This window comes from Drosophila bipectinata, unplaced genomic scaffold (genome assembly GCF_030179905.1).
Source record: "Drosophila bipectinata strain 14024-0381.07 unplaced genomic scaffold, DbipHiC1v2 scaffold_141, whole genome shotgun sequence".
NCBI classification, from domain to species: domain Eukaryota; kingdom Metazoa; phylum Arthropoda; class Insecta; order Diptera; family Drosophilidae; genus Drosophila; species Drosophila bipectinata.
Window position 1 is genome coordinate 7,501 of NW_027222779.1, and position 10,000 is coordinate 17,500.

Here is a 10,000-nt window from a genome sequence, read left to right on the forward strand (position 1 = left end):
AAGTCACTTTGTCTATATGGCAAATGTGAGATGCAGTGTATGGAGCGTCAATATTCTAGTATGAGAAATTAACGATTTAAGTCCTTCTTAAATGAGGCCATTTACCCATAGAGGGTGCCAGGCCCGTATAACGTTAATGATTACTAGATGATGTTTCCAAAGAGTCGTGTTGCTTGATAGTGCAGCACTAAGTGGGTGGTAAACTCCATCTAAAACTAAATATAACCATGAGACCGATAGTAAACAAGTACCGTGAGGGAAAGTTGAAAAGAACTCTGAATAGAGAGTTAAATAGTACGTGAAACTGCTTAGAGGTTAAGCCCGATGAACCTGAATATCCATTATGGAAAATTCATCATTAAAGTTATAATATTTAAATAATATTATAGAAATAGTGTGCATTTTTTCCATATAAGGACATTGTAATCTATTAACATATATAATTTATCATAAAATATGACTTATAGTTTATTCAAATTATTATGCTTGCATTTTAACATAGGATAAATGTCATTAATTTGATAAAGTGTTGATAGATTAATAAGAATACAGTGCGTTAATTTTTCGGAATTATATAATGGCATAATTATCATTGATTTTTGTGTTTATTATATGCACTTGTATGATTAACAATGCGAAAGATTCAGGATACCTTCGGGACCCGTCTTGAAACACGGACCAAGGAGTCTAACATATGTGCAAGTTATTGGGATATAAACCTAATAGCGTAATTAACTTGACTATTAATGGGATTAGTTTTTTAACTATTTTATAGTTAATTAACACAATCCCGGGGCGTTCTATATAGTTATGTATAATAATATTTATATTATTTATGCCTCTAACTGGAACGTACCTTGAGCAGATATGCTGTGACCCGAAAGATGGTGAACTATACTTGATCAGGTTGAAGTCAGGGGAAACCCTGATGGAAGACCGAAACAGTTCTGACGTGCAAATCGATTGTCAGAATTGAGTATAGGGGCGAAAGACCAATCGAACCATCTAGTAGCTGGTTCCTTCCGAAGTTTCCCTCAGGATAGCTGGTGCATTTTAATGTTATATAAAATAATCTTATCTGGTAAAGCGAATGATTAGAGGCCTTAGGGTCGAAACGATCTTAACCTATTCTCAAACTTTAAATGGGTAAGAACCTTAACTTTCTTGATATGAAGTTTAAGGTTATGATATAATGTGCCCAGTGGGCCACTTTTGGTAAGCAGAACTGGCGCTGTGGGATGAACCAAACGTAATGTTACGGTGCCCAAATTAACAACTCATGCAGAAACCATGAAAGGCGTTGGTTGCTTAAAACAGCAGGACGGTGATCATGGAAGTCGAAATCCGCTAAGGAGTGTGTAACAACTCACCTGCCGAAGCAACTAGCCCTTAAAATGGATGGCGCTTAAGTTGTATACCTATACATTACCGCTAAAGTAGATGATTTATATTACTTGTAATATAAATTTTGAAACTTTAGTGAGTAGGAAGGTACAATGGTATGCGTAGAAGTGTTTGGCGTAAGCCTGCATGGAGCTGCTATTGGTACAGATCTTGGTGGTAGTAGCAAATAATCGAATGAGACCTTGGAGGACTGAAGTGGAGAAGGGTTTCGTGTGAACAGTGGTTGATCACGAGTTAGTCGGTCCTAAGTTCAAGGCGAAAGCCGAAAATTTTCAAGTAAAAATAAATATTACAATTATTGTGAAAATTATATACTTGAATAATTTTGAACGAAAGGGAATACGGTTCCAATTCCGTAACCTGTTGAGTATCCGTTTGTTATTAAATATGGGCCTCGTGCTCATCCTGGCAACAGGAACGACCATAAAGAAGCCGTCGAGAGATATCGGAAGAGTTTTCTTTTCTGTTTTATAGTCGTACTACCATGGAAGTCTTTCGCAGAGAGATATGGTAGATGGGCTAGAAGAGCATGACATATACTGTTGTGTCGATATTTTCTCCTCGGACCTTGAAAATTTATGGTGGGGATACGCAAACTTCTCAACAGGCCGTACCAATATCCGCAGCTGGTCTCCAAGGTGAAGAGTCTCTAGTCGATAGAATAATGTAGGTAAGGGAAGTCGGCAAATTAGATCCGTAACTTCGGGATAAGGATTGGCTCTGAAGATTGAGATAGTCGGGCTTGATTGGGAAACAATAATATGGTTTATGTGCTCGTTCTGGGTAAATAGAGTTATAATCATTTATGGTTGTAACTTGTTCCCCGGATAGTTTAGTTACGTATCCAATTGTGGAACTTTCTTGCTAAAATTTTTAAGAATACTAGTTGGGTCAAACCAATTAGTTCTTATTAATTATAACGATTATCAATTAACAATCAATTCAGAACTGGCACGGACTTGGGGAATCCGACTGTCTAATTAAAACAAAGCATTGTGATGGCCCTAGCGGGTGTTGACACAATGTGATTTCTGCCCAGTGCTCTGAATGTCAAAGTGAAGAAATTCAAGTAAGCGCGGGTCAACGGCGGGAGTAACTATGACTCTCTTAAGGTAGCCAAATGCCTCGTCATCTAATTAGTGACGCGCATGAATGGATTAACGAGATTCCTTCTGTCCCTATCTACTATCTAGCGAAACCACAGCCAAGGGAACGGGCTTGGAATAATTAGCGGGGAAAGAAGACCCTTTTGAGCTTGACTCTAATCTGGCAGTGTAAGGAGACATAAGAGGTGTAGAATAAGTGGGAGATATTAGACTTCGGTTTGGTATCGACAATGAAATACCACTACTCTTATTGTTTCCTTACTTACTTGATTAAATGGAACGTGTATCATTTCCTAGCCATTATACGGATATATTTATTATATCTTATGGTATTGGGTTTTGATGCAAGCTTCTTGATCAAAGTATCACGAGTTTGTTATATAATCGCAAACAAATTCTTTAATGAGAGATGCATTCATGTATTATCGATTTGAAAATTTGGTATAACTCCAATTACTCAGGTATGATCCAATTCAAGGACATTGCCAGGTAGGGAGTTTGACTGGGGCGGTACATCTCTCAAATAATAACGGAGGTGTCCCAAGGCCAGCTCAGTGCGGACAGAAACCACACATAGAGCAAAAGGGCAAATGCTGACTTGATCTCGGTGTTCAGTACACACAGGGACAGCAAAAGCTCGGCCTATCGATCCTTTTGGTTTAAAGAGTTTTTAACAAGAGGTGTCAGAAAAGTTACCATAGGGATAACTGGCTTGTGGCGGCCAAGCGTTCATAGCGACGTCGCTTTTTGATCCTTCGATGTCGGCTCTTCCTATCATTGTGAAGCAAAATTCACCAAGCGTTGGATTGTTCACCCATGCAAGGGAACGTGAGCTGGGTTTAGACCGTCGTGAGACAGGTTAGTTTTACCCTACTAATGACAAAACGTTGTTGCGACAGCATTCCTGCGTAGTACGAGAGGAACCGCAGGTACGGACCAATGGCACAATACTTGTTCGAGCGAACAGTGGTATGACGCTACGTCCGTTGGATTATGCCTGAACGCCTCTAAGGTCGTATCCGTGCTGGACTGCAATGATAAATAAGGGGCAATTTGCATTGTATGGCTTCTAAACCATTTAAAGTTTATTATTTATATTTTAAACGACAATGGATGTGATGCCAATGTAATTTGTAACATAGTAAATTGGGAGGATCTTTGATCACCTGATGCCATGCTAGTTACATATGAAAACATTATTTAATACAATGACAAAGCCTAGAATCAATTGTAAACGACTTTTGTAACGGGCAAGGTGTTGTAAGTGGTTGAGCAGCTGCCATACTGCGATCCACTGAAGCTTATCCTTTGCTTGATGATTCGAAATATAAAAAAAATGTAAATATGCATGTGTAAATATGTATATTTAGTATAAAAAATCTTTATATGCTATATCTAAGAAAGCATATAAGGATTTATCACGGGTTGTCCACGTTTCCCTACTAATTGTGGCCTACTAACTGTTTCGTCATCTTATTAGTGACGTGAAAAATGAAAATAATATTTTTCATTTATATTGTTATAAGTCTTAAACCTTAAGACGGCGGGAGTTGAATTACTTTCGTTTAGGTAGCCAAATGCCTCGTCATCTTATTAGTGACGTGAAAAATGAAAATAATATTTTTCATTTATATTGTTATAAGTCTTAAACCTTATAACGGCGGAAGATGAATTACTTTCTTTTAGGTAGCCAAATGCCTCGTCATCTTATTAGTGACGTGAAAAATGAAAATAATATTTTTCATTTATATTGTTATAAGTCTTAAACTTTAAGACGGCGGGAGTTGAATTACTTTCGCATAGGTAGCCAAATGCCTCGTCATCTTATTAGTGACGCGCATGATTCAATTCAAGAGATTCCTTCTGTCCCTATTTAAAACCTCACGGATATTAAAAATATTAAACATATATTGTTATAAGTCTTAAACCTTAAGACGGCGGGAGTTGAATTACTTTCGCATAGGTAGCCAAATGCCTCGTCATCTTATTAGTGACGCGCATGATTCAATTCAAGAGATTCCTTCTGTCCCTATTTAAAACCTCACGGATATTAAAAATATTAAACATATATTGTTATAAGTCTTAAACCTTAAGACGGCGGGAGTTGAATTACTTTCGCATAGGTAGCCAAATGCCTCGTCATCTTATTAGTGACGTGAAAAATGAAAATAATATTTTTCATTTATATTGTTATAAGTCTTAAACTTTAAGACGGCGGGAGTTGAATTACTTTCGCATAGGTAGCCAAATGCCTCGTCATCTTATTAGTGACGTGAAAAATGAAAATAATATTTTTCATTTATATTGTTATAAGTCTTAAACCTTATAACGGCGGAAGATGAATTACTTTCGTTTAGGTAGCCAAATGCCTCGTCATCTTAATAGTGACGTGAAAAATGAAAATAATATTTTTCATTTATATTGTTATAAGTCTTAAACTTTAAGACGGCGGGAGTTGAATTACTTTCGCATAGGTAGCCAAATGCCTCGTCATCTTATTAGTGACGTGAAAAATGAAAATAATATTTTTCATTTATATTGTTATAAGTCTTAAACCTTATAACGGCGGAAGATGAATTACTTTCGTTTAGGTAGCCAAATGCCTCGTCATCTTATTAGTGACGTGAAAAATGAAAATAATATTTTTCATTTATATTGTTATAAGTCTTAAACTTTAAGACGGCGGGAGTTGAATTACTTTCGCATAGGTAGCCAAATGCCTTGTCATCTTATTAGTGACGCGCATGATTCAATTCAAGAGATTCCTTCTGTCCCTATTTAAAACCTCACGGATATTAAAAATATTAAACATATATTGTTATAAGTCTTAAACCTTAAGACGGCGGGAGTTGAATTACTTTCGCATAGGTAGCCAAATGCCTCGTCATCTTATTAGTGACGCGCATGATTCAATTCAAGAGATTCCTTCTGTCCCTATTTAAAACCTCACGGATATTAAAAATATTAAACATATATTGTTATAAGTCTTAAACCTTAAGACGGCGGGAGTTGAATTACTTTCGCATAGGTAGCCAAATGCCTCGTCATCTTATTAGTGACGCGCATGATTCAATTCAAGAGATTCCTTCTGTCCCTATTTAAAACCTCACGGATATTAAAAATATTAAACATATATTGTTATAAGTCTTAAACCTTAAGACGGCGGGAGTTGAATTACTTTCGCATAGGTAGCCAAATGCCTTGTCATCTTATTAGTGACGCGCATGATTCAATTCAAGAGATTCCTTCTGTCCCTATTTAAAACCTCACGGATATTAAAAATATTAAACATATATTGTTATAAGTCTTAAACCTTAAGACGGCGGGAGTTGAATTACTTTCGCATAGGTAGCCAAATGCCTCGTCATCTTATTAGTGACGCGCATGATTCAATTCAAGAGATTCCTTCTGTCCCTATTTAAAACCTCACGGATATTAAAAATATTAAACATATATTGTTATAAGTCTTAAACCTTAAGACGGCGGGAGTTGAATTACTTTCGCATAGGTAGCCAAATGCCTCGTCATCTTATTAGTGACGCGCATGATTCAATTCAAGAGATTCCTTCTGTCCCTATTTAAAACCTCACGGATATTAAAAATATTAAACATATATTGTTATAAGTCTTAAACCTTAAGACGGCGGGAGTTGAATTACTTTCGCATAGGTAGCCAAATGCCTCGTCATCTTATTAGTGACGCGCATGATTCAATTCAAGAGATTCCTTCTGTCCCTATTTAAAACCTCACGGATATTAAAAATATTAAACATATATTGTTATAAGTCTTAAACCTTAAGACGGCGGGAGTTGAATTACTTTCGCATAGGTAGCCAAATGCCTCGTCATCTTATTAGTGACGCGCATGATTCAATTCAAGAGATTCCTTCTGTCCCTATTTAAAAACTCACGAATATTAAAAATATTAAAAATATTTTCATATGGATATGCAATCGTATGGATATCCAAATATGTGTGGGAAAGTCGTACTTCCTATACGATAAATGACCGGATTGACGAAACCGTGTTCAAAAAGGTATATAGGGTAGGTGGTGTTCGGCCTACCAATATAATATTAAAATAATATTATATTAAACAGAAGATCGCCAGTATTAATATATAAGCATATGGTTATGAATACATATGCATATAACATATATGAAAATATATGAATATATAAAAAAAAATATATATGAATATGAAAATATTTATATGTATATGGAATATATGGTAGGTGATGATGTTAGCCTACCATATAATATATAATATAATAATTTAATTATATTATATTAAATATGGAAATATTAAAAATATATTAAAAATATTAAAAATATTTTCATATGGATATGCAATCGTATGGATATCCAAATATGTGTGGGAAAGTCATACTTCCCATACAATAAATGACCGGATTGACGAAACCGTGTTCAAAAAGGTATATAGGGTAGGTGGTGTTCAGCCTGCCAATATAATATTAAAATAATATTATATTAAACAGAAGACCGCCAGTATTAATATATGAGCATATGGTTATGAATACATATGCATATAACATATATGAAAATATATGAATATAAAAAAATATATATGGATATGAAAATATTTATATGTATATGAAATATATGGTAGGTGATGAGGATAGCCTACCATATAATATATAATATAATAATTTAATTATATTATATTAAATATGGAAATATTAAAAATATATTAAAAATATTAAAAATATTTTCATATGGATATGCAATCGTATGGATATCCAAATATGTGTGGGAAAGTCATACTTCCCATACAATAAATGACCGGATTGACGAAACCGTGTTCAAAAAGGTATATAGGGTAGGTGGTGTTCGGCCTACCAATATAATATTAAAATAATATTATATTAAACAGAAGACCGCCAGTATTAATATATGAGCATATGGTTATGAATACATATGCATATAACATATATGAAAATATATGAATATAAAAAAATATATATGGATATGAAAATATTTATATGTATATGAAATATATGGTAGGTGATGGTGATAGCCTACCATATAATATATAATATAATAATTTAATTATATTATATTAAATATGGAAATATTAAAAATATATTAAAAATATTAAAAATATTTTCATATGGATATGCAATCGTATGGATATCCAAATATGTGTGGGAAAGTCATACTTCCCATACAATAAATGACCGGATTGACGAAACCGTGTTCAAAAAGGTATATAGGGTAGGTGGTGTTCGGCCTACCAATATAATATTAAAATAATATTATATTAAACAGAAGACCGCCAGTATTAATATATAAGCATATGGTTATGAATACATATGCATATAACATATATGAAAATATATGAATATAAAAAAATATATATGGATATGAAAATATTTATATGTATATGAAATATATGGTAGGTGATGGTGATAGCCTACCATATAATATATAATATAATAATTTAATTATATTATATTAAATATGGAAATATTAAAAATATATTAAAAATATTAAAAATATTTTCATATGGATATGCAATCGTATGGATATCCAAATATGTGTGGGAAAGTCATACTTCCCATACAATAAATGACCGGATTGACGAAACCGTGTTCAAAAAGGTATATAGGGTAGGTGGTGTTCAGCCTGCCAATATAATATTAAAATAATATTATATTAAACAGAAGATCGCCAGTATTAATATATAAGCATATGGTTATGAATACATATGCATATAACATATATGAAAATATATGAATATATAAAAAAAAATATATATGAATATGAAAATATTTATATGTATATGGAATATATGGTAGGTGATGATGTTAGCCTACCATATAATATATAATATAATAATTTAATTATATTATATTAAATATGGAAATATTAAAAATATATTAAAAATATTAAAAATATTTTCATATGGATATGCAATCGTATGGATATCCAAATATGTGTGGGAAAGTCATACTTCCCATACAATAAATGACCGGATTGACGAAACCGTGTTCAAAAAGGTATATAGGGTAGGTGGTGTTCAGCCTGCCAATATAATATTAAAATAATATTATATTAAACAGAAGATCGCCAGTATTAATATATAAGCATATGGTTATGAATACATATGCATATAACATATATGAAAATATATGAATATATAAAAAAAAATATATATGAATATGAAAATATTTATATGTATATGGAATATATGGTAGGTGATGATGTTAGCCTACCATATAATATATAATATAATAATTTAATTATATTATATTAAATATGGAAATATTAAAAATATATTAAAAATATTAAAAATATTTTCATATGGATATGCAATCGTATGGATATCCAAATATGTGTGGGAAAGTCATACTTCCCATACAATAAATGACCGGATTGACGAAACCGTGTTCAAAAAGGTATATAGGGTAGGTGGTGTTCAGCCTGCCAATATAATATTAAAATAATATTATATTAAACAGAAGACCGCCAGTATTAATATATGAGCATATGGTTATGAATACATATGCATATAACATATATGAAAATATATGAATATAAAAAAATATATATGGATATGAAAATATTTATATGTATATGAAATATATGGTAGGTGATGAGGATAGCCTACCATATAATATATAATATAATAATTTAATTATATTATATTAAATATGGAAATATTAAAAATATATTAAAAATATTAAAAATATTTTCATATGGATATGCAATCGTATGGATATCCAAATATGTGTGGGAAAGTCATACTTCCCATACAATAAATGACCGGATTGACGAAACCGTGTTCAAAAAGGTATATAGGGTAGGTGGTGTTCGGCCTACCAATATAATATTAAAATAATATTATATTAAACAGAAGACCGCCAGTATTAATATATGAGCATATGGTTATGAATACATATGCATATAACATATATGAAAATATATGAATATAAAAAAATATATATGGATATGAAAATATTTATATGTATATGAAATATATGGTAGGTGATGGTGATAGCCTACCATATAATATATAATATAATAATTTAATTATATTATATTAAATATGGAAATATTAAAAATATATTAAAAATATTAAAAATATTTTCATATGGATATGCAATCGTATGGATATCCAAATATGTGTGGGAAAGTCATACTTCCCATACAATAAATGACCGGATTGACGAAACCGTGTTCAAAAAGGTATATAGGGTAGGTGGTGTTCGGCCTACCAATATAATATTAAAATAATATTATATTAAACAGAAGACCGCCAGTATTAATATATAAGCATATGGTTATGAATACATATGCATATAACATATATGAAAATATATGAATATAAAAAAATATATATGGATATGAAAATATTTATATGTATATGAAATATATGGTAGGTGATGGTGATAGCCTACCATATAATATATAATATAATAATTTAATTATATTATATTAAATATGGAAATATTAAAAATATATTAAAAAT

At 31.9% G+C, this 10,000-nt stretch overlaps 1 non-coding gene across 1 annotated transcript in view; it reads left to right on the plus strand.

Moving 5' to 3' along the window:
• LOC138926984 (large subunit ribosomal RNA) overlaps positions 1-3,834 on the plus strand; it is a 3,950-nt gene extending 116 nt beyond the window's left edge. Inside the window, exon 1 of the ribosomal RNA XR_011443635.1 lies at positions 1-3,834. This exon is cut by the window's left edge and continues 116 nt beyond it. This is a non-coding gene — a ribosomal RNA (large subunit ribosomal RNA).
• The last annotated feature ends 6,166 nt before the right edge of the window (positions 3,835-10,000 follow it).